The sequence below is a fragment of the Hetaerina americana genome, unplaced genomic scaffold, assembly GCF_022747635.1.
Source record: "Hetaerina americana unplaced genomic scaffold, ioHetAmer1.1.p SCAF_14, whole genome shotgun sequence".
NCBI classification, from domain to species: domain Eukaryota; kingdom Metazoa; phylum Arthropoda; class Insecta; order Odonata; family Calopterygidae; genus Hetaerina; species Hetaerina americana.
Genome location: NW_027286514.1, coordinates 1,374,300 through 1,400,999, shown reverse-complemented (window position 1 = coordinate 1,400,999; position 26,700 = coordinate 1,374,300). Strand labels below are relative to the sequence as shown.

Genomic DNA, 26,700 nt, shown 5'->3' with positions numbered 1-26,700 from the left:
AACTGAATGGCGAGGCTTGCGAAATAAACATGCTGATCAGTGATATCAGTGATCTTTCCAGTTTGCTGCAACCAAATCAAAAAATCTATTTCCGGTGAGGCTACAGGCCCGTGTTGTGTAATGACTGGAAAATGTTCGAAATTACGATCAAGGGAGACCTCATTCGTGCCTAATACTCGAATAATGAAGCATATTCCCGTAAAGGGAGGAAACGTAGGGGCCATTACCCTCCTCCCCATCATTTTATTGGTAATTTTCATCAACACTTTGGCTGCGATCGAAATAAAACATATTTTTCTCTATATTCCCCGCACATGACTGCCTCTTCCTCTTTTAACATAGGACCTGACAAATTTTTCAGCCAAATTCCCTCCTTATGGTTGCTACAAATTGGTCCATAAAGACTTCCTCCCACGTTTTCCTCTACATTTTCCTAAACCCATCCCACTTTTTCCTCATTTCCGATCGATAAATAATTGAATTATTAGTCACAAATCTCGTGTTCTTAAATTTCTGATCAAGGGTCAGCACCATTCCATTCCTGTAAGGATTTTCAACACACACCCTGGCACTACCAGGAAGTGTCTTGCATTGTGCCTATGCCAGAGTACCCGCCAGTTGGGAGTCAATCGATTGTATTCCACCTTTGTGAGCATTAGCACGTTTCATTAATTCATGCCCTATCTTAAGGTGTTGACGAAATATCACGCCATTGGCGTAATTGTGCTAGTTATACAGCTCTATTTGGTTTATTTCTTACTTAATTCTTTCGTAACTCCGTTATACTGCGGTGTCGTAATAACGTGGGGCCGGGGGGGGGGGGTTTACGTCCTAGCCAGCCACCCTAGAGGTCACATGTTCGATTACCACCCAGGTGTATTCTTCACCAACGGCATAGGTGTATGTAATTGTCTTCAATGAAATGTGCACGGGTTAGATGGAACAAGGCATTATTAGTCTCATTCTCGCCCAATTAATTCGATAAATAAATAGAGAAATAAATAACAATTAATAAACTATGAAAAAACCGTTGCTTATCCTTCTGGGTTTGCATGTTTGATAACAAATTTCAATGCGGACAATAGTGGTAGGTGATATTTGATAGTTAAGACACGAACTTTTTCATCATATGGGAGGTTTTAAAGATCCCATCATTTTCGTGGAATTTTCTGCGATGAGTTTCAGAAATAAAGCTACATTTTTGGCGTTGTAAGCTGAAAAACTCGAATTCTAACGGAGTAAATGAAAAAGGCTATAAAAATGTCTTAACATTGAAAAAATATTATTTTTGATATTTCTGGGCATGTAAAAAGTAATTAAACAATAAGACAAAATACATGTTAATGCATTAATATATATAATTAGGATTAAAATAGCTTCTTGCTCTTTTGGAAGTTGCAATAATTGTTTATACGATCTTTGGTCACCTTTTTCTTGAAATATTAGTCTAATGAGCGATTAGTATAACAATATATCAACACCCAAAATATATGTTTAATAATGCCTAAAATATGCATAACATTCCCTTTAGTTCTGATTAAAGCTTGAGTTTTACGAAAAGAGCGGCACTTCAGTTGCAGTTCCTCTAAGCATTCAAGGAGGCAAAGACCGAGAATGCTAACCTTTAAAATCCTCGGGATTCTCAGAATCTCTGTATATTCCTCCACCGAGTGCAACTTTCCATCTTGTATAAAAGCAATTATCGCGGCATTTCATTCCACGGAGGTCGGGGTAATGAAATTCCTGTGAGATAACGATCTGGGAAACATTTTACAGTCATTCCTCGAGGTCGTTAAATATTTCAAACATCCCACCGTTCCTTTTACCCTATAAAAATTCTATCACGAGGTCCCCCGCAGCTCCGGGCGATTTAGCTTTTGTGTACGTTTTCCTGGTCCAATTCCCCCCCACCCGTCCAAGCCCCCGACGCCTCTCCCACCCCTCCCAACCGTCGCTCTTAACGCGTCGTGGCCGTGACCGTGATGAGAAGAATATGCGTGCTCGTTCCGTTTGCAGATCCCCCTGGTCTGCTCTATCGGGGATCATGGGGAAGAACCCGTCGTGGGGGCGGGGAGTGGGAAGGGGGCGGGGAGAGGATTTCGACCCGAGCGAGACGCGCGATCTTCAACGCCGCTCGGAATAACCCGCCGCCGGATTCCGAAAAACGCAAATCCCTTTCCCTCCGGAGTCCAGCAATTTCATCGATTTGTTATTTTCGTGTGGACTCGTTTCCTCCCCTCCCCTTACCACTCCACTAGTCTCCTCCTGGCTGAAAAGATTTTTTTCCCTTCCCTTAGCCGATTGATTCGCTCCAATCCGACAATTGAATGATTCTCTACCCTCATTGTGCGCAGAACTTTCAGCAATTTCATTAGAGTTAGAAGCGTGGATGGATTTACCACACGGATCAAAATTCATGCAGTGCATTTCAATAAATAACTCATTTCTTTTTGTTTCGAATTCTTTTTGGGTGAGTTGGAGGTTTTCGTGCATGAAATCGTTTTTACTGATACTTGAAGTGATGCGTTGAATTCATCCTGGAATTAGAATTAATGAAGGCGACCCATTGTGGCAACGAAGGGGTGAAAATTATGTTGATCCTAGGAGATACTTAAAAAATAATCAATGCCGAGCTTAATGGGACGGCCCAAATTTAAAAATTCGGCAGTGGAAAGCGATAAACCTATGGATAAATTTTTACTGAATCCACGATTGACTCAAATGACATATTTGAAGTGAAAATTTTATTGCGGCGTGGGTTTCTTTTCCCTACGGACGAGCGCGTCGCATTAGAATGCAAATGAAAATATCCATTGCTAAAATCGTCGGAGATTGCATGTAAATTTGCACTCGCCTGTTAAATTGGTAGAGTTGATTGGAACCTCCATTTTATTCTTTTTTGAATATTTTAATCCATCTGAGCAATATTTCGTCGACTGCACGGTTTAAAAAAAATGATATTACATCTGGACACTATTTTATAGAGTGAAAATGAGGTAAAATAGGAATGAATTTAATCTTTCATCATATTAAAGAGTGCTCTTTTCAGGCCTATTTTGTTTCAAAACATAAACCTCTTTGTACCTAAATCATAAAGAACCTTCGAATCGCTCAACCTATCAACCCTTGTCAATAGACAATTTCCTTGTAATTCTTGGTTCCTTGCATATCCCTAATTCCGTGTATACTCGCTGAAGTTGACTCTTAGAATTGAAATCTAGTAGAACGGTAATGCATATGGAATGGCAGACGAGAAATTTACCCCGCCGACCCCTGTGGCGGTGGGGTAACGTCCTCGTCTGGTATTCCATGGGTCGTGGGTTCGATTCCCGCCTGGATGGGTTTTCCTCCACCTAGGGCTTGGGTGTTTGTAAATGTGACCATTTTTATCATTGATAATTGTCCGATATAAAGACCGAAATATGCTGTTTTCGCACTAATCCTAAATAAATAATAAAAATGTGCATCTAATTGTTTCCCTTATTCAAAATATATATTCAGGAATAATTCTCTATAAAATAACTTTCCATTAAACGGTATTACCTAGTATTTGTCTCATTCAAACGTTACCAATGGTAACGTAACGCAATTACTGCCCCAGTTTTCAGATTTGGCCTCAACAATGACTTAAAAAGGTTTCTTTTGTAGGCGACGAATTTATCACCCGGGTAAGATTCTGCGCATTATGAGAACCGTCTCATTTCAGTATCGCTTTCATTTAATCATTTAAAAACCTTCATTTTAATTAGGCACACTCTCGGTACTCTTTGGTGACTGATAATGAATAGGGATTCCCAGGTAAATATTGGGGTTCTGAGACTGAATTTTGACCATATTTGATGGTTCTATTTATTATCTGTTGTTAATACACAGTGTTGCAAATTGATACACCGATATAGGATAGCTTTTTTAAATCGTAGTAATTTCTATTTCGCCCGAGATCGCGGAACTCAAAAAAAAGAATGAATTGTTGTGTGATCCCATAAATTGTTTTTTTTTTGCGACCGGCGCCGTACTCTGTGTCGAATCTGGGCATAAACGAATACTTAATCTGAGAGAAAAGTGGTTATCCTTCCTAGTCATGAAGGAATTCGACCAAGTGCAGCTTATCACCAGAAAATTGACAGGGAAAGTCAGTTTGCAGTGATGAATTGATTGTATTCATAGCGATAAAACAAATGTATAGATAAGGTTGAAAACAATTTAGCTGGAGCTAGTTCTGCAGCCATATTTTATGTATTAATACGCCTCGTTCTCCGCCCGGGAATGCACGTTTGATACTTGTTTTGAATATTTTTGGCATGCAATGATTAAGGACTACGTTTGGTTAGTGATTAAATATCACCTGTATTATCTTCAACGTGATTTTTTTTTATTTTCAGTAATATATACATTTATGCGTGATTTTGAAGAAATTTAATGCAGCTACGGCCTAGCTCATTGTCTTTTTTATATTCATCGGTTGATAGATTAGCATAAAAACCACAATAAGGTATGCTAAATGAAAAATATCAGCATGATTTTATCTAATGTCAACGTATGACACATTATTGAGACCAAATCTGCGATGTCAAAAGTATCTAAAAATTGGAATAGTATTTGTGGATTAATGTACCTTCTTCATCCGATTTTTAGGTTTACTCAGATTCGTTTCCAATTCCATAGCCAACAACATGGCAGCGCGTCATAACACTTATTTGACAACTCTATATTAAAATAATACTCATGTTGTATGTTTAGACCCACGTAAAATGACCAAATTCGGGATTTTACAAAAGAGAACACCCCTAGGGAACATTTTTGATATCTGACGTCTCTCACAAAAAATTACATTTCGACACAACACCTCTCAAATGAAGTGACGACAGAACTGACCAGCGCCACTAATGCGCCATAAATCAACACCCGAGGTCCATTTTCCAAGAATTTTTTTCAGAATATAATGTTTATTTGGACTTTATTAAAATATTCTTTCCAAGAATTTTGTCATTGGTTACATTTGATTTGAACAAATTTCCCATGCCTGGGGCATAGCAGCCAAATTGCTAGCACGGATTTTGCGACTTTCATATTTGATAGCCCCGGTTCTTGTAAAAAAATTATCAAACTCACTGGTGGGCTCTCATGAATGGCTACCGGGGACAACAGCATCATTCTCCCATGTCTTTCTTCAGTCATTTCATCTTTACTATTTAATGCCATTTATTTATTTTCCGGCGGAGACAAAGATGGAGGACTGGTTAGGAATAAGAGAGTGAAACGGATAGAAAGGTTGTAGCGGAAGACAGATTGTAATAAAAAAAGTGAACGTAAAACATTTTGCGCAGGACAGAATAACTTAGTACAAAATGAAGTAGAGGAACGTAGAGCAATATAGAAGAGCGCATTTAAGGACAACAACGGAGTAAGTTGCAACCCAACACGTCAGCTTTTAAAGCGTTCATAGAACTGCATATCCCAACACAAAATGTCAAAACACCAACAATGATATTGTCTTTACAACACATTCCCAACATAGCAGTACCATAAAAATATTTACTTGGGCATGTATGATTGGCTTAATTTTTTTATTCAAACGTTGCTCCATTATTTAGGAGCTCCAACAGTCCCTTGACAGAGAAGGTGAAATATAAAATTGAGTACCTGCCTAAATAACATATAAAGCGTCTGGAAAATTATGGTTCGCAGATTTTAATACCATTCCGCGCTAAATCAGGCATTAAATTATTGCATTTGGATTGTTCAGACTTTGATTTATTATTAAAGACTAAATGCGTCGTTGAAGCTTTTAAATAGATGTTTTACACGTAGAAACTTATGAGAGAGATTTAATTTCAGTATGCAAGTAGTAGTAGTAATATCTAATAGGAAACCTGGCAAAAATACGTAAATAAAATTAGACCCCAGTAACGAGTGGCGTAATCAACCTTTCAGTAGTTGAGTATAGCATGTGTAATGCATTTATTTGTGAACTGAGAGAATATATGTCATTACATCTTTCAAATTGAAAATTAATTTCGAGCGATAAAGGAATGGTGTCGTTCATTCTCATAGGCAACTTCAATTTTGGTGACGAATTAGTTGAGAGGACACTAATAATTATTCTTGTTTCGTAGCGTTTCTTCTGAAATAGTCGTTTAGTCTTAAAACGGGAACGAATATACCAGAAAGCCTAAACCACTCAAGGATGACTAATGACTCTACAGAGATTTTCCCGAGCGGCGTCTCCGCCCAAGGCGAGATTGGGACCGTTGAGGGAAGCGCTCGCCTTTTGGGGAAGGCTTGGAATTGCAAATCCACCATTCTTGCCTTCATGGAGACATGATGAAAGATGCTAATGGCGTTGTTGCAAACATCGACCCTTATCTTCAAAAGGGACAGGTGTTTCCATTTTTAGACCCATAATATTAAAAAAGTGGACTAAACACGAATAATGGAAAATTAAGGATCTTTTTGTTCTTTGAACTCGAAAGCGACAGTGAATGTAATGTGGACGCCCACGTCATATTTATTTGTAACAATTAATGACCTTGGCTGCGTGAAATGCTTAGGCGTGGTCACTTGGCGACATTAAATGAATTACATTTATTTTCCCTGGAATTATACATATGTAAGCAGGTAGCTAACAGTCTGCTTAGCAGCATCCATGCTGGTGCAGAGTAGCTAAAATAGATTCCAGCGTATGGTACTCAGATGACCAATACTATATTGCAGAATTTGACACGTGAATGGTAATCATAGGACAAGCACTACATCCACGACCTTGAGCTTCGGTTGGCGGACTGGAGCGTTACTAACTTCATGACCGGCGCTGAGTAACTGGCAGCTGTTCCTTCACCAAGTCAATACAACTACTACTTCGATCTCATTGTCATGGATGCCCAAGGGAACTATGTCGATTGCGTTATTAATATTTTTGGCAATAGTGTGAACTGGTTCGTCTTCTTATTGAGTTCCCTATTCTTACAAAGTTTGCGTGCCTACTTGAGGCTTCAAGAACACGCAATTTTCGTCATCCGGGCAAGAATCAATATGGCAGTCTCGGCCCCACTTCTGGCTGACCTTTAGCCTCAAAATGGCTCCGCTTATCAATCGCGGGCTAAGTGAGGGCTCAAATCAGAAAATGGCGGACGATTCCGAGATAACTGGTGGTCGACAGATCCTCATATTTATCCGAACAAATTCCATTCAGTGCCCAAAAGCGACCCGCGAGATGGGCGAATTTCTGTTTTGTACGACCCTCCCTTTGTGGTATTTAATTTCTATGGACCTTCTGTTCACCCTTCCACCTTCGAGAGTAATATTCGCGAACTTCACACCATTCCAATAAACCTCTCATTCTTTATGGGGATCGATCGTGGGCGAACCATGGTCCAGCAATTCCGCTCTCGGATATGGCTATCCATTCTCACAGTCGCGCTGCCCACAACCCCCTTGTTGTGTTTTTTCTCTCGCGGAATGCGCCTTTTTGTGCCCTTTCCCCTTCTTCCCACCCTCCTACCCCCCTCACCTCCCTGCGATTTCGAGGCTCGCTTGTTTTGACGCGGTCATCCGCCTCGGACCACCAGTCGGGTTGCGTGAAAGCACGTCAGGCGGTCATTTCTGCGAGCTTTCATCGGGGCATTTGCGTCGGAGAAATATGAATGTTTTTACCTAGCATATAGTCAGCGTTTCCCTTGTGGCGATTTTTGGTGAGTTTCATTTTTTAAGATTATTTACGAGCGGATAATCTTCGTATCGTGACACTCTGTGTATGTATGCATGTGTGCGTGTGTGTGTGTGTGTGTGTGTGTGAGAGAGAGAGAGAGAGAGAGAGAGAGAGAGAGAGAGAGAGGGAGGGAGAGTGTTAGAGGAAGAGCAAAGAAGATCCGATTGAAAATATTTAACTTTTGGGAACAAAGTGGTTTTTGTTCCTCAATTTATAACTCTGGCTAATCGACTAAAAATTGCACGACAGAACAAGCAAAATACAAACATTGACCTCTATTTTAATTTTTAAATAATTGTTCACTGGAGACTGTGGATATTATCTAAACGTGATTAACTAGATTATGCATTTTAGGCCACTATTTAGCATCCGTTTCATTAACCATATCTTAATTTCAGAAATCATTATTCGTATATTCAAGTTTCTTTCCTTTGTGATAGTATTTATGTAATGAATTCTAATGATAATAACTTTGCTTCTTGATATAATGGCACTACCCTATTGCTACATCACCGCCACATTGCTACATTATAAATACTTAACATCTTAAAATTAATTGGTATTTATTAGTGGCCGATATCCAAACATCTTAATCGTCCCCATGGCGTCATACAGGGTTATATTTTTCTTACAAATTATGCTTTCAAGTTTATTTGCCATAAATATATATGCTATACTTTTATTTACTGGTAGATCTGCCTACCTATGCATCCAGAGTGGTACTATATATGCTTCTGATTGCTATGGTAATATCATATCTATGCATTCTTTTGAGAAAGTTTTAGTGATCTTACTACTTGGTTGCTGCTTTCAGACTTATGTTAAACGAATTTATGCTGAAATTTAGTGATGTTGGTCGTAATTAGTGAACTTCCGTCACAGATAATGTAGTATGTGTAGTGAAATATTTTTTTATTTTTAATTTACAATTGTAGAAGGAATATCTGCCCGAAGAAAAAAAATTCTTCTAATAATACCAATCGAGCTTAAAATATCTTATCTCTCTCCTCATTGAGTCTTGATACCCTTATTTGTTGGCAGCAGTAATGTCTCCATATATTTTCAGTTAGCACGATAAACTAATATCTTGGTCCGCTTATGGTATTGCATAGTTTCTTTGTAGTCGAGAACATGTTTCCCAAACATGTCATTTGTACATTCTTTCTGCTGAATCATTTCTCGCAAATTCCTCCTCTCTCCCAGTCTTCCCGGTACCACCTCTCTCGATACCACGTCAAAGCAGTCTTTTCCATTCATTTTCCTCCGGAAAAACATAAATAAACCCCCAATTCATCCCTTCAAACATGCCCCAGTCGTCCATGATTCATTTCCTGACATCAGGATCTACATTTTCCGACATTCTCGCAATCCCATCATCAACGTTACGCTGGTGTTCTTAGGGTGAACAACCTTCTCTCTTCGTTAAAATCCACTTTCGTCTGGTTTACCTCGAAGCGTGTGCTTATATCTGTAGTTGTACCTTTCCAAAGATACGATATCGATTACAGGCGAGCCACCGATTGATGCAAATTTCGCGATCCGAAAAAAAGTGTCTCTCCAGTGCGGTGATGTGCACGCATCATTGTATCGCGGCGGTCGGAGAACGTCGTCCTCCTTCCTCTCCTCTCCCCCCCCCCCCCGCCACCACCACCCCATCATGAATGACTCCCCATCTGGCATGACGGGAAAGGATGATATACACATACATACATACATGCATACAAATTCGAGAGGGTCGTGGAGCACATTTCTCGCAAATACAAAATTCGGATAAGGAAGAAACCCGAGGCGTGGTTCCCGTTCCCGATTTCGTTATTATCATTATTTTCTTTTGTTTGGGAAAACAGTCCTCGGGGTTTGTTGGCCGTCATCGCGGATGTGGCCCTCGGACGGAACGATTTTCGCCACCGCAGCGCTCGAAACATTTCACCCGAAGGCACGGAGGGACATTTTTTTCGAAAGAGCTGCGTTCGCGGGAGGGGACGTGTGGGAGGGGGGGAGGTGAACTAGCGCGGAAAAAATAGGAGGCGCGCGTGAAAGAGAAAGCGGTGGAAGAGTGGCTTGCGCGGGGGGTTGAGAGGGAGGGAATGCGAGCCAGAGAGACCACAGCGAGTGGGCAAAAAACGCGTCTTTTGCGCCATAAAAGGCGTACACACATCCTACGCTCCCATATATCGACCCAGGATATCGTTCCTCATTCAATCGCACGCGCCCCACCCCTCAACTACCCCGTCCCTACCCTTCCCCCTCCCATTTCGACTTCCCCCTCTTTTTTCAATCGCGTTCAACTCGCCTTGGAAAGGGGAGGAGCAAATCAACTCTCTCTCTCTCTCTCCCTCCTCTTCTCTTTAGTTCTCCACTCCTTGCACCCCCAGCGTTCCTCTCTACCCACCGTTCCCTTTTTCACTCGTTTTCCCTCTCGACTCGAATAAGGGGGAGAGGGTGCTGGCGTGCAGGAGAGGGGGGGAGTGACCGTTTTCTTCCCCCATTCGACATCCCCCAGGCATGCGTGTCCGCCCCCTCCCCCCCCCACCCACGACAGCCTTTGCCTCCGGGTGGTTCCCCCTTCCCACCTTGATCCCCTTAACCCTCTCCCCTTCCTCCTGCCACGGGGCATAACCTCTCTTCCCTACCCAACGCCCCCTTCCTCCCTCTCACACGGGCTTTTGGTTACGAACATTCCCTTTCAGGAATCACACGGATCGATATAGCTGCGAAACAGCGCACCCGCGCGGCCAGAACCCCAACACATAGGCCGCCGCTTTGGTGGTTGCCGAGTTCCGAGTGCTCATCACCTCCAGCCGCCCACTCCATCGCCGGCGTTCTATTTCGTCCTCCTCCGTTCTTTCTCCACTCCCTACCCCCTCGTCATTTCACTACCTCCCTCCCCATATGTTTCTTGCTCACGTGCCACCCCCCCTAACCCCCCGGTGGGGGTTGATGGGGGGTGGCGACGGAACAAGTCTCTCCAGAGCGTAGAGCGATCGCTCAAAAAGCGGACAATGGAGATGGAGGGAGAGAGTATTCTCGAGGCTTCGGTCCGTTCGCTTCCCTCTCCGGAGCGGAACTCCAGAGGGGAGGATTTAGGGGAGGGCAGGGGGAGGGGTTCGGGGAAGGTGGAGCGGTTTTGGAAGTTGGGGAATTGGGAAGCCGCTTGTTTCTCTTCCCCTCCTCCTCCTCTCTCTCTCTCTCTCGCCCGGTCTCCTCCGTCGCTTCCTTACCCCTTGCATCATCCCACTTCCCCACCCCCCGCTCCTCGCCCCGACCAATTTAACCTCGCTTCATCCCCTCTTCCTTGCCTCTTCCCGTCTCGCCCGTATTCGCTCCCAATCTTCCCACTGCCGCCTGCTCTTCCCCATCCACCCCTCACCCTCCCTCGCCCCACTCTTTAAGTCCCCCCGCCTCCTCTTCCGTACCCACCCTCCGCCCCACCCGCTGGTTTGTTTCCCCATGGGTGGGTGAGAGCAATGGTCTCGGCGAGATAAAAAATGTGATTAAGTGAAGGGCCACCCACGCCTGTGTTGATTTCAGATTCAGTTGAGTTGGGATACAGGCTTTAATTATTTTGAGAAACACGTTTGCTTTTGAATAGTTCATGATTTTTCTTCGTTCTTGATTGTCGCCTGAGATTCTCTAAACTTTATATACACAAAACTTTCGTAGGAGTTCTATCTTTGAGCTGTTAAAGGGCATATCGCACACCGTCTGAAATCGCTATTCCTCTTTCTCTCTTTCTAAGAAATCCATACACAATGACGCGTACCCGGGAGGGGGACGCTCCCTCGTCATGGCCACTAGGGCAGTCGCACTAGTATTACTGGAGATGTAGTTCGCCTAACCCCTTTGTTGTCATTCATACGGTAGAGATATCTATTAAGTAAGTTTATATAATCTATTGGTTTCTACATTTATTTGGAAGTAAAGTTCTTAAATATTAGATAATGTCAACCTAAGGGACATAGTAGCCCAGTGGTAGGCGCGGGTTCGATTCCCGGGCACGCCTACGGACATCCTCGTATTCACCCGAGCTGAGTGATATTTCGAATACCAGGACTTCTTGGGAAACCCTAGGGGGCACAGGAAAAGGAACTGGCCCCCCTTAACTGATGTGCGAATTTCACGCCCCGTTGGGCTTAGTATTGAATAAGCTCTACCATCATCTATCAAACTGACCCTCTGGTTGATTACTGCATCTATTTTTTTATGAATGCCGTATTTCTTTATACATTATTTTATAAATAGCGATATTGGTCCGGGGAAATGAAAATAAAACTGTATCGAGCATTTCCTGAAAACATATTACCGATAGGGTAATAAAGAGAGCTTCAACATAGAAAATATAAAGAGATGTGTGCATATCGAATTCGAACTGAATAGTAGAATGAATCTGCTTCAAACACGGTGTGAAGTCAAGAGCGTATCCCGAAAGGGAAATATTTGTGGTGCGTTATTACCTTTGTGATTTTAAATGAGCAATTTTCCTGATTTTATATCTTTGTGTGTAAATTTTAAATTATGGCTGTTTGGACACGATTTTGTTTGTTGCGATAATGCTGATGCAGTACTGTGATATTCGTAAATTCAATGAATGAATAGCAGCAGTGTATTCCAGGTCTCCAGGCCCTTGGATCGATCGCAACTGTTCAATCATTTAAAAGATAGTACAGCCGTATATTTAAGAGGCAGTTGGCAAGACTTTTCATTCGTGGTGCACTTTGGGCACCCAGGATATCCCCTGCTCTCTTTCCTTTGTAAATTCCACCATGCGTGGCGATATTTTAATCGGGAGAAATGAATTCTCCGCCCAAACGATCCGTGGGCAACCCGCGGGGCCCTCCGCCGGGGACTCCGCGATCGCCGAAGCGGATAGACGGAGGCAGACGGAGGGGAAGACAATGGTTGGAGGTCCCGCAAGACAATGTTAGAGGTCCCGCTCTCTGATAGGTCGATAATGAATGATGCATTCCTTCGGTTCGATAGCGTGACCGTCGACGAGACCGATTCCCATGTGCTATTTTCTGCCAACACAGGAAGTCTCCGTGTACTCCGTGTTCATTTCACGGTTTTGCGCTTAAATCCCCAAGTAAGCCATTAGAGCGGGAGGGGGGCTATTCTGTTCGTCCTCCTGACTTCCCTCCTTAAGCTACACGTACTTACACATGTTTATCCCGTCTGCGTTGGGGGCGATTTCCTTCCATCTCCTTCGAGGTTTAAAATCCGCGTGAGTGGCGCAATGTTCCTCCCCGTTCGGCCGAAGGGGAGCACGGCCGTGGGGGCGGAGGAGGAAACCTCGCTGCTTCCTACGCACATTTTCGCATGAGTGGACTAATACCCGCCTTCCCCCTTCCCTCTACTCATCTTACTCCTCCGACTTTTCATATCCCCCGGTGAGCAGTTCCTTTGTGCGTTATTTCACCTCTCCCCCGCCTCACTGCGCGTCCCCTTGCTTCCGTTAAACTTCTTGGGTCATTCCGTTTTTCCATCCCGTGTTCCCCTCTGAGCCAGCAGCTCTTTTATTTTTGGAAATTATTGAAATTTCCCTTCTCCCCTTATTTATTTTTACCAACTCTTGCTTCATACCATTAAATTCAGGGGGGTTTATCTTAATGGAATCGAATGTCGTTCAAGGGAAACGGCAAAACTCTTTTCTTTTTTTAAGAGAAAGGTAGTTTATGGTCATTTTCCCTAATCGATGGTGTTCATGGGTATTATCAGGTTGAAAATGATAGATGATCTTTGGGCATAAGAAATGGCCACCAAAATTAAGGAGAAGTTTGTTCTTCTTGATACTGTACCCGAATTTTTCCATGTCACACCCTCACGGTCACGTCTCTTTTCTACTTCCCTTCCTCATCATCTTTCCTCCTCCTCTTAGTCCATCTCCTTCATCATTCATGCTCCCCTCTCTTCGGCTTATTCCATTCACTCTTCTCCTCCAAACAGAAGTGCCTTCATCTCTTTCTCTTAACGTGTCCTCTCTCCCACTTCCATTTCCTCTTCGCCTCTCTTTCCCCAATCCACTCCCTCTTCCTCCCCCGCCCCGGAAATCCTCCCTCCATTTTTCGCACAGCTCATCCCCCTTCCATCCCCCTCTCTCTCTCTCGTTACTCTTCATCCATTTGCATTCACTTTAATTTTTTCCGTCTTCTTTTTCCTGTTTATTCTCTCCCCCCTCTCCCCTCTCTCTCTCTCTTCTAGAACCCATCCCGTTTGCTCCCACTCTCAAAATTCTCAAATCTCCTCCCCTCCCACGCCCTCCACTTTCCCACCCGCCCTTCCCTCACCTCCATTCGTTTACGTGCTCACTAATGCCACCGCTCCAGCCTTCTTCCCTCCCCCACCTGCAGGCCAATAAAAAGGCGAAACCAATGATTTGTGCCAGCGTAGTAAGGGGAGTGACATTTATGGGCGGTTATTCATAATATCTGTTTTCAAGCCTTTGCCCCAAGTTCTCTTTACCATTTTAAGTACTCCATAAATATAAAAATACTTTTGAGGAACGCTGCGGAATCATCTTCTGGCGATCAAGCAGGCGTTTGCTGTACGGGAACTAGGGCGTTCTCTTGAATTACCTCAAATTTAAGAGCATTTTTTTCATTTCCCTTCGAATACTTTGCGTAGGATAATTGCCCCCTAAAAATTGCCCTTTATCTTTTTTATTCCTTGTTGAATTTTGTGTACTTTAAGTAAGACATTTTTTTAACTTTCAAAGACTGCAATAAATTGCGTTAAAATGTATTTTATTGAGTTGTTATTTTTAGGGTTGCGACACCAAAGTCACATTTTACAGTATTTTTTTAAGGATTTTGAGATGACAAGTCGGATTTTAGATAATTATCTGAATGATGCAGCTTCTTCTGTTTCGTGACGCTGTCGTAATTCCTTTGCGTTTGCGGTTCATTTCACATCCCTTCATATCATTTAACTTCCCGTAGATTTATCTCTTCTCCTCGGTTGAGTTATTCCTCCGCGAACGTGTCTTTTCTTCCGTCTAATGCCATGCCATATAGTTTTCTGACGGAATCTAGTTTTGGACGTCCCTTTAAAGTTTTCTTTCCATTCCCTCTCCAGCCTCGCTCGTCGACTGAGGAGGGAATGGGGTCTTGACTCCCTCAGGTAACACATTATGAGTTGTACTCGAGGATGGTCTACTAGGTGGGCCTCAACACACCGTGTTCGTGATATTTTTGACTTTTTGCGCTAGAGATTAAATGAAATTTAGGACTATTCTCCGTGTTAAACGTATGCCCTGTATCCAATCAGCTTATTATCATGAGGCTTTTTTCTCAATTCTATCAATTTTTAATAATATATTACCAAAAAACCTTATATTTCAGCATGTTTCAGTTTACCTGGGCTGTTAAAAAAAATTCTTCTGCGTAAGCTCCAAAACGTTGTATATTTCCTCAGTCAGCATATGTTCCCAAATATCAAATAATTCATAAACACGAGTTTCATCAAATGTATTATGAGATCTGCTTTTACGATTTCGATTTTAATCAACTATGCTTATTTTGATATGGTTTATGATTTTTTTTTATTTCAAGAGTTCAATCAATTTATTTAGAGCGTGATTAATATTTCATGCTTTGCTGATAGTGGGGTGGTTTATGACTATTGCTTTTCGTGCTGTTTAAAACTACGTTATTTTAAAAACATGAGGAAGGAATTGAAATATTTACATGCAGAACAGGTATCATCAATAAAATATGTTATTACCTAGTTGAATTTTACAACCGAATCTGCAACCAGACATTCGAACGAAATATTCATCCAGAGGAAAATAATTATAAAAATGATGGCTCCTTCTTTATTGTTTCTCTACTAGTCGTGCTTTTTATGCACTCCATCATTAACTAATGATTGGTTTTACCGTCCAAATTCTTCTTTCGGTGCTGGTGTTTTTCTTTAGTTTATTTATCTCATTTAGTACGTACTCAAATTTAGTTTCATGTTGCATAACCACAAATGTTAATGATTTTTCGTATCAGAGGAGATTTTTTTCAGAATTTTATCTCAAAATTCATATTACCTCTGGCTAATAAGAAATATAATAACGTGTCCGTTAGATCCCCGTGGTTTCTTCTGTAGTAAGGAACGAAAGAATAATTAACCCGTAACAGTAATATTGTTGGAAGTCACTTTTATTTTTTTCCTTGCCTGGGCTCATGAATGAAAATTATGTACACGGTGTTTACTTTGAAGAAAGATTTTTGCGCTCATAAGGTAAATAGAACCAAAACAAACTATTTGGAGCCTAGAGAGAAATTTAAGAACTCCAATAAACTTTTGCTTTACGACTCGAACGAAACGTGGCAACAGTGATATCACAATTTTACCTCCACTATTACATTTCAGCGGGCTAATTTTGCAGGGGGAGATAATCGTGAGCCACCAAAGATTTCGTTGGCCGGATGGTCGGAATTCGACCATTCGACGAGTGTTGTCACGTGGGATGCGTCCACCACGAACCCTGCCCCTCCCACCCCCACCCGTAACTCCCTCCCGGGTGGGGTCGCCCGGAGTCGCGTGTGTGTGTGTGGCGACCCCTGCTGTCCGCTATTTAACGCCCCCAAATCCCCCCATATGGCGTCGGTTTATGCCTCCTCACACATTCGCTCACTCATTCACCCTCATCTTCCCCTTCTCACCTTCGCCTGCTCCTCGGGACTCCGACAGTCTGCCTGCCTCGAAACAATGCATGGTGACGCTAATTAATCCTCCCTCCTCCTGTCCTTTCTCGCCACCACCGTATCTCCCGCTCGCAGTCCTCGCTCTGCACGCTTACGCACGTGCCGCCAATCCTCGCCCCGCCCCCCCCCATCCCCGCTCCTCTCTCCCTCCGCCGTCAACTTTTCCTTACTTTTCCTCCCTCAGTCCTAATCTCCTCCGTCCATCCCTCCCTGCCCGTACGACCATTCCATAATTCATTCCCTCACCCTCCCCACACCTTACCCCCACCCCTCCCTTCTTTTTTACCCCAGCTCCCGTAGTAGAAGTCTCTCTTTATTCCACCTCCAACCCTCTTCCCCACCCCTTCCACCCCCGCACCAAACCTCCTTCCTTTGTATTCCCCTAAACTCCCTCTCTCTTCCCCTCTCCCTCCCCGTGCCTTTCCCTCCTTCCCGCGGCATCATTCATCCTGCCTCCCGTTTCGCTCCCTCCCCTCCAGCCCTTCTATTCCCGTGCCCCTTGCCTCCGCCACTCATTTCCGCCCCCTCATCCTCCACCCCCCGTGCCTCCCCCGCAAACCCAGAACCTCCTTCCCTCTTCCCCTCATCATGTCTCTCCCTCCTAGTATAAAACGGGTGCACTTCATTGTTGACGTTTTAATTTTGCCTCTCCCGCCGTATGCCTTTTAAGTTTCCACGAATCTCCTCCCTCGTTTGCTTGTTTCTTTTATCCATCGTACAGAGCCTTTCTTTGAGTCTCGCTTGCGGTGTGGCGGCGGCCCACTTGCCACGCGTTGTGGGGGACGCACCACTGCTGGTGGGCATCGTCCGCCAGAGGCGTGCCACGGGGGGACTCACGCGGTGCTGCACGGACGCCCTCGTGACGGCGCCCTCCCTTCTCTGGGGGCTCCCGATTATTCCCACCCTCGCCCCTCCCCGATAACGCGGCCCCAATTAGAGCCGCCTGGAGCTCCCAACTTTCGTGACTTTGGTCGACCTGTGCTCATGTAGGTCTCTGGCGTGGTGCCGTGATTTTTTTATCATTCTTTGCCCTATCGCACAATCAATATTTTGTATAAAATGAGAAGCGTGCTAATGCGACTGTCACGAACTCATTTGATGCCAACGATTTATATTACAACTCTGAGAAATAAGTCCTCACTGCCTCTCGTTAATTTCTACACGGTGTGTAGAATAAATAAATGCATCAATAAAAAATAAAATATTTAACATAGTACTCAACCCAAAGGTCGGCTCAACTGGATGGCCAGCTCCCACTATCATGTCGTGTGAAATTCACAGGAATAGATCCTTTCCCTGTGCCCAATTTGGTTTCCTAGGAAGTTATGCTGCCAAAAAAATCACACACGGCTCGGGTTGAGCGGCAGGGATTGCCCGGGAATCGAACCCAGTCCCCCCGAAAGTAGTCCATCGCTCTATCCTTGGACTAAAACGTCCCCTCAAATGTGTGTAATTGCATACAAACTCCCTCTGTCTCCGAGGCCTCCTTCATGACAGACTCGGACTCTCACATCTTCAGGTCTTATCTGAAAAAAGCCTCAGAGAAGGCCAGGAGCTTTCTGAAATATGAGTGTACTTCTACATGTTTCCTATTTATATTTTTGTGTTCTATTGTGGCGTTAAATGATATGTATGCATTTTATATAGGGTTGCGGTAGTCCGGGGGTAGAGTGTTGGACCACTGACTGGAGGGCCCGGGTTCGATTCCCGGGCATGCCTCTCTGGGCACCTGCAGCTTCTCCCAAGCCATGTGATTCTTCGGGTACCAGATCTTCCTGGGAAACCATAACCGGCACAGGGAAAGTAACTAGTCCCCCTACCCTGATTTGTGAATTTCACACACTCGGACTTAGTAGGAATTCTACCATCACGTACCAAACCGACCTTCGGGTTGATTACTGAGATTATGTAGTATGTATGTATATATATATATATATATATATATATATATATATATATATATATATATATATATATAGTATATATATATATATATATATATATTTGATGTGCGAATGCAATCGATTATAAAACATCCTCTTCGTAACTTGGGCAATATTACAGCACGATAGGTACTAATTCTTTCGCAAAAGATATCAAAAATTTCGTCGTCAGGCTGCCTGGAATGTTTTTACCAATCCTGAGGTGATCCGGGGTATTATAGTTGTGTCTCTCATCAAAAGCCTCTCTAGCTGTTTCTTTCCTCTTGTCGATACTTTCTCGCTTGGATGACGGACAAAAATATCCGACCTTTTACTCCTCTGCCCTCTCAACCTTCCCCAACATTGTTCGTCTCTTCCCCTCTTACCTCCTCTCTATTGTACTCCCAACCAGTAGGTTCCAAGATTTCACAGTTCAACGCCTCCTTTTATCGAGATCGTAACTTTTTTCACCATTTCATGAAAATTGAAGAAATATCTTATATCTCACGATGAGATGGATACTCATTCTGAGAATAAATTTTGCAATAACAAGAATTTTGAAAAAGTTTCGGATGGATACCTTCCGTCGTATGCCATCAGAGAAAATGCCATCATACCTAGGTATGATGGCATTTTCCCTGACAGCCATTACTTTAGAAGTGTAATAATCATTAAGGACAACATTTTCATAGAAAAATAATCTTGCGTAATTCAGAAAACATTTTTAACAAAAGTATGACATAACATTTTAATACATCTATTATCTAAAATACATCTGGTACACACGTTCATACAGAACAGGCGTCAATTTAGAATATATCTTTACAGTACTTAAAAACTGATTTATAACCACTTGTAAAGGCGCATCCCAGTCAATATCTTATTCTAGACTTGCTATTCAGGTAAAGGATTATTCGTTTACCAAGATAATTTTATGAAGTTCAATCAATAGAAGAAGTATATTGTTTTAAGTCACCTGCTTGGAAACTTGCAGATAGTCATTGAATTTGTTAACAGAGCTAGGAGCGATCGAAAGCAATAAATTATAATTTTAAAATGTGCTCGAGATCAAATTCTCCCAGCACGACATTATGGGCCAAGCGTGTAAAATGTAAAGGAGGAAGAAATTGTATTTTGGCGGTATTTGGAGAAATTTAACTATTCCAACGACTGGGTGAGTAAAACACAAAAGAGAGGGCGGGAGATGAGACCGTTAGGCGGTTAGGTATATAGGAGTTGATTCAGGCGAATAGAGAGGCTAAAAGAAAGAGAAGGCTTTTTCCTCTTATTCTTATTTCCAGCAGTGCATTATGTTGCAATAATAAGAATATAAACCAACTCAATAAAAACCATATTAACAGTTAATAGAACCTTTTACAAAATCAACACTGCACATGGTATCTTCGTTCGACAATACATGGTTCTATGGAAATCATATTTTATTTTGTCCTTAAAACTCACTTATGTTAGAGCATACTGGACATAAAATACCTCTTTTCGTCGTATCTTACCAACCTTTGAATTTACTCCTTAACAAAGGCATCTAAACACCAATGGAGTCGGTGTCAATGCCCTTGACTGGCTTCCACTCGAATAAAGCATCAAAAATCTAGTCCTGTGAACCCTTTCTCTCTTTCTTTCTCTCTCTCTCTCTCCACCCTGTCTCACCCCCGATCTCGTGTTTTTACCTCCTCCCCTCCACTTTTCCGTTCGCAAAATCCCCCCTAAATCCTCTCATCCCTCGCCCTGCACCCCCACGCTCACGTCCGCCTCCTCGCACCCGAAACTCCCACTTTATCCTGCCCCTTGCAATCCATCCATTCCACCCCCTCAACCTCTCTTCCCTCCCCGCCCCGCCCATCCCCCGCCCGCCCCCATTTCCTCCCTCCGCCCACCCACAACATCCCTTTATTCCCCGCCCTCGCCCCCACGGACTCCCTCCCTTGCGTACCCCTCCCCCCTGGCCCCCTCCCGACTCCTAAAAACCGGGCCACGTGCCCCTGTGATGTAATGGCGGACGGCGAGCGGCGGAGGGGCGATGGGGGGAAGGAGGGTGCGGGGGATGTGCAACGCGGCGCCGCCGCCTGATGGAGCTCTTTTGTTTTATTGCCCATATGTGACACGCCGCGTGTCACAATCGTTGCTCGATTCTCTTTTTTTAATTATTTTCCTCTCTCTTTTTTATGTATTTGTCCTCCACTCCGGTCGAGAAAGGGAGTTAAATTGGCTTCATTTCGATACCTCATTATTAAGTCATGAAACCTCACGGAAACGGTTTGATGTACAGGAAAAAAACCGTGATATCATTGTATCGCTGACGGAATTCATTATTTCCGTCCTCGTCGATGCAGTTATGTATTCGGGGATATGCACTAGGGATCGGTGTTTTAAATCTATTTACGTTTAATTAATTCTGAATTGCTAGCAAATGATGTAATAAGATAACCATGCCGAAGAAAGAGGCCATGTTTGTCATAAATCGCGTGACGAGAATTTATATTCCCTCTCTAGCGTCACATTGAAAAAAAACGTGCTTAAGGACAAATTAAAAAAAATGCCCCTCGTCGTTGGGATTGATGGGCCATTTTTTTTATTATTACCAATTTCTGTATGCAAAATGACCTCCATCGTTGTTTATTAATTCTTTAATCTGTTTTTCTGCACAGCATACATTGTTTTAAATGGTTCGGAATCATTCGCATATATAGTATGGAAGATGATAAAATGAACAATTCCCCTCATGAAACGCTTTAATGCGGAATGTACGTAAAATTTTGGAAGGGTTTTATTCAAATATGAGGATGGAAACTAACGAAATATTGAATGGACTCCTCTCTCGGAGGTTTTTAGGGCGAAATGACGACCATTGTTGACGCACTCTGTCATAATAAAAACTAATAGCACTCTAATCCAAATCCTTTGGGGACAACATTGGACAGAGATCCACCACGATCTTCACTCGACTAAACTTGTAGGTAAAAAGTCTAGTCATAGTTTCCCAGGCGTTTGGCTCTGAAGTTCGAAGAGCTCAACTCATAGAAGACTCAGCCAACAATTGAATTTCTCGGGATGTACGTGGAGCGTTTTTTGGTACTAGGCACGCATTTCTGGCACTGGATTTCCCCTCTCGCGTCGCTCATCCAGCCCATGTAGAACATGTACGAACGAGTCCAACAGTGGATTTTCCCTGCGTGGCACTTGACATCGCTCGACGTTTTGCGACAACAAAAGAAGAGAGAAAAGGGGACGAGAGAGGGAATGGTGGGTGGTGGAGGAACGAGAAGAAGCATACTAATAAATGGAGGAGAAGGGAAAGGCTTTGTTGTCTTTGGGGGAGCAGTGCCGGCTCATTCAACCTTAATGGGGGTGGCATTAGTTTATCTAGTCGATGGCTTTAACGTCACGTCCTTTAATCTCTTAATTTGGCCCCATTTCTTTGAAATTGACGTTTTCTACGTAGTTCGGGCACTGAAAATTCCATTATGTTTCCCACGAAGCAAAAAAAATCCCGCGGTAATGTTGTGCTTTCTTTAAACGAACCTCGGTTCATTTAAATCCCATCCCTGGCGCTTCCTTTTTAAAATATGCGCACTGGCGTCATAATGCAGGCGTGATTAAGAGAGGGGAAAAAATAATTTATTTCGCTCAATTATTTCGATAAAAAAAACCTCACGTCTTTTCTCTCTCTTTCCCTCTCCATCTCTTTCCTTTGTTCTCTGCTACGCGTCTCGCTCCATTAGTTGCCCGCAGCTGTCCAAGTTCTGCGCTTAGAATTTCGTGTTAACGATGATATTTTTTGTCTGTGACCCGTGATACATCTCACGTGTTCGGAGTTCCTGCTTTCCTCTCCCACCTCTCTCCTCATTTCATTATCAAGTTGCTCGGCACGAGAAGAAAAAGAGATTAGAACACCGATTTTTTTTCTCTCTCTCCCGCGAACATCCGCGCACACGAACGCAGACGGAGCGCGCGCGAGATATTAATTTGCACATTCGATTCTCGCAGCTCACAGACTACACATACCTAACATTGCTCGCATTCCCAACGTTCCCGTCTGCCTCTCTCCTTCTACCGACTCCTTTCTCTCGGTGTTATAGATTTTACGTACGTAAAGCTGCGTTTTTGAAATAAAGAAAAAAACACCCGCAGTCGCGCCATCACCTCGCATGTAACCCTCAGCGTCTCTTTCTCCCCCCCCACTCATACTCTCTCTCTTTCTCCCTTTCTATCTTCTCTCCCTTGCTTCCCTTCCCTCTTTCTTCTTTTCCCTCGTTCTGCCTCTCGCCACCCTCATCACTTCCTCCTCTTTTCGTGCTTCTTCCGGCCCCACTCCCTCGGCACCGCTGAGTCTGTGTGTCCGTGTGTTTGCAAGAGTTCTGAGATGAGGAGAGGACGGAGGGGATGGGGAAGGAGAGGCAACGCTTTCTTATCGATCCCACCCCAAAAGCACCATCTCTGAAAATCCTTGCTCTCACAATTGCGCAAGTACTTTCGAAATCCTCCCCCCCCCGCCCCGCCCCGCTCTCTCCTATTCCACCACCACGGCCTCCCCCTCCTCGCTCCCCCCACCCCCACCACACGCCTCCCCACCACTCCTCCCTTTCTCTCGCTTTTCTTCCTCCCTTCCTTCCTTCGCACCGCTGTCGCCTCCCCACATTTTATTCCTTCTTGTGTACTCTGGTTTGTTGAGTTATCCCGCGATCTTTTCATTATTTCCCTTGCGGATATCATGGATTACTTCCGTGGATGTTCCTTCGTCATGTCCGCCGTTCTCGCTCCCTCATTCTTAGAGCTGTCTTGTTAAGTTCATTGCTGATTTTGATCTTTATTCTCTTCGTGCGCGATTGCGTTGTGGAATGTGTGCGTAGGACAGAACTCAACTCGTTCTAGGGCTTGTGAAACATCAGGGTCACGACTTCCTTGCCTGTGTCGCACCCAAAGATCCGATTTGCGGAAGCTAACTCACATTTCTCTTGTGGACCTCTGGTTGTTAAATGTCCCTGGGATTCGAACCCTGGTCCTCAGATCAGTAGCAGAACACTCCTTACTCAACAGGCCACCAGTTAGTTTTACATATACGTTTTAGTTGCATTTGAATTCTTTAACATACCCGGAATTTTATAAATGTATTCTATTTTCATTAATACCTTTTTCAAAAAATGGTGATTTTGCTTAAGGTGGTTTCACGTGAACCACAAGGTGGGATTGACGTGTAGTATGGATACACAATAATCACAATGTGTGGACAGCTAAACAAAACTTCACACGAAGAGAAGTGCAATTAAGCAATATGACTTTAGCAAGTTCCGTTTCGCACAATCATTATCTTGAGATGCTGATAAGAATTTTTTTAACTTCTTTCAAAGAGTTATTACCAAGGGTTTCCAATGATTTTATCATAATAATACGTGGAAATCATTACGTAAAACGTATTTCGGGCAAAGAAATGAGACCAAATTAGGGTCCTTAGTTTGTTCTACCATTTTGGAAATGAAAATGAAAATCCCCAATGACTGTTGAGGGCTTTCGAATTGCAAGTATGGCCACACCTTTTACAACGCATCAACCGTGACTCCAGTCAAATGGAAGTAATATTACTTTTATGCTTCAAGGGACCCACCTCAGCCCCGTTTCAGGGTAATAAAATGTATTCCTTCCCGCTGCCCTCCTCCACTCATCTCTTCCTCTTCCTTCCTCTCTCCTCATTCTCCCCTCCCTTCCTCGCCCATTCGGTTTGCCCCTCTGGGAGGAGGAGGCTCCTTCCCCTTTCATTACCGCAGGACGACTCCTCCCTCTTCCTCTCTCCTGCCATCCCTCCCTCCTCAACCCCGTGCATTTCTCCACTTCGCTTTCTCTCTTTCTTTCTTTCGTACTTCCCTTATCTCCCTCCCACTTCCGTCATACCCCCATCCCCCGTCCGTCCCTCTCTCTTCACCCCCTCTTCCGCGCATCCCGCAAATCCTTCTTTCCCTCCATCTCCCCTCGTCTTTACCCGCCTCTCTTTCCTGCTCTCATTACGACCCCTTCATTTGCTTTGCATTTGTTTGGTTTAATATTTCCCTCACTTTTCATTTCCTTTACCCAGTCTGAATTTTCTTTGTGGAAAAGTCTTATGGAGAATTATGTGCGGCAGTCGTTATAAATTTCCTCATTTAAATATTTAATTGCATTAGAATGCGATTCACTTGTAAATTGTTTATGTGTCAAATATTATGCTCAGGGCTTTTTTGGCTTGGAAAGCACGCGTCAAACTATTTTCCAAGAGAGGTGACAATAGAGTCTTGTCTCGATTTTGCCGTTCCCCGTAAAGTAGACGATGAAATGTGCATAGAATTCCACATATTTTCTCTGATGCCAAAATCTTTTAATATCAAATACTTTGATCATAGTTGGAATAATTTTCATGGTTACCTAAATTTTTGTGCATATTGATTAGGAAACATACAAGAATTAAGTCGGAAATAGCGTTATTCATGGGCATTGAACAAGAAAATTAAATTGGAAAACTTAGGTAAATAATCTAACCTAGACATAAAAGTGAAATAGTAAACTGAAATAACTATAAACTTTCATTGTCAATCCTAAGATTAGTCAACTGCATCCATACCCCACTCTTCCGTTTCTAACACTAACTCCCTTCTACACCCCTTAATGATTTCCTCCAACATCCTTCTTTATTTTTGGCCAAGGCATTTGTCCCTTTCTCTTCCTCCAAACGTATGCCCTTCTGTTATGTTCCTATAACAAATTTATTGCCTCAAAGTGCCCTAATCCGTCTGATTAGGGCACTAGGGCACTGATTCTTTTCCTTATGGTATATCCCATTTTGCCTTTACTAATCATGAGTTATGAATCCGTGGATTGTTTTTTAGTAGCTCTCCAAATTACCCTTCTCTTTGCCAATCTCTTCCTTTCGTCATAGCTCCTTAAACCAACATTTTGCACATCTGACTCTTGCATTCCAGCCTATACCTTCATCACCCACCCTTTTCGTCAAGGTTTCCTTCAATTATGGTCGTCAAACATCTCTCGGGTCTCAGGATACTTCACCCAGTCGATATCCCTCTTCTTTGGGTAAACTTCCCCCATATGCTAATTCTCGCTGCTCTCTTCCGTCCACTTTTCGGAACGTTTCTTCATTCGCTATTTTGCCTAGCGATTTAGTTTTCAGTATTCATCTCTATTACCACATTTCCATCGCCTCCGATATTCTTTCTTCTCTTCCCTTCTATCATCCAAGTCTACATAACTAGACAAGTCCATAAATAGTCCAGTTACAGCTTTTAATGAATGGCTTCCTAATGACAATGCTAGTACTACTCGTATTTACCGTTAGCAGTTGATTCTTCGGATAGAAAACCTTCGTCGCTATCACTATTCTATTCCCAATATACACAAAAGCAAAAAAGCAAAACTCTTCTACTTGCTCTCCTGTCCTACCTTAGTATTACTTGGAGATTATCTTCTCTACTTCGATTGCAGACCTTAGTTTTAATCCTGTTCAACTTGAGGTAATTTTTCCACATACTTCCTAGTATCACTTAAGGTATTTCGTTTTCTTCTCGTTTCTTCGGTATATCACTCTTGACATAATATTGGATTCATGCGTCGTCAAACTGATTGGTCTGAAGTTTTCACATTTTAATGGTATAGGAACGATTACAGAAAGCTTAAAGCTGATCGGTTTTTCCTCTCCCACATATGTACACATCGCATATTAGGCTGTATAGCTCAGTCAGGATCTTATTTCTTGGATTTTTTATGACCCCAAACTCCGTAGCTTTCACGTTATGCTTCCGTGTTTGTCAAAGAGTCTCCTCAAAGCTTCTTAAGACTCTTCGTGGTAAACACCTCTTTATCATGAGCTATTCTCCCCTTGATATCCTTCTTGCTCCTTACATTTCATGGTATCCTACTTCCGGGGTAAGTGAAGGATTCCTCTCGCTCTAATTTCTCATCTCCTAACGCAGTGTCTGGCTGCATCTCAACTCTTCCTTATTCTAGAGTTTTGGTATCATTTATATTTACTTTCATAGCCTATCTTTGAAGTCCTTGGTTCATTGCGCTTAATGGTACCAGTATACTTTCTGCATTCTCTGCGTTTCCTCAGATTATTTTTATTTTACAGTAATTCGCGTTATTTCCTCTCCTTTTTAGGTCATAGTTAACTATCCGTTCCCGCTACATTACGGACACTATTGATAATCCTTACTAGGATAGCTCTTATTTTGACTACTTGATTCTTTCTGCGCTAATTTTGCCGAGTAGTGTGACCATCTTCAAAGATTGCATCCTGGTCATCCTTAATAATAGAGTTATCTTTTCCCTAATACTACGATGAGAACTTCTTCCAGGCATACATATATATATATATATA

General features: G+C 43.0%; 1 protein-coding gene across 1 annotated transcript in view; it reads left to right on the top strand.

The window, feature by feature from the left end:
• The window catches only part of LOC139686289 (pikachurin-like), a 342,727-nt gene that overhangs the window by 107,212 nt on the left and 208,815 nt on the right, over positions 1 to 26,700 (top strand). The window lies entirely within an intron of this gene.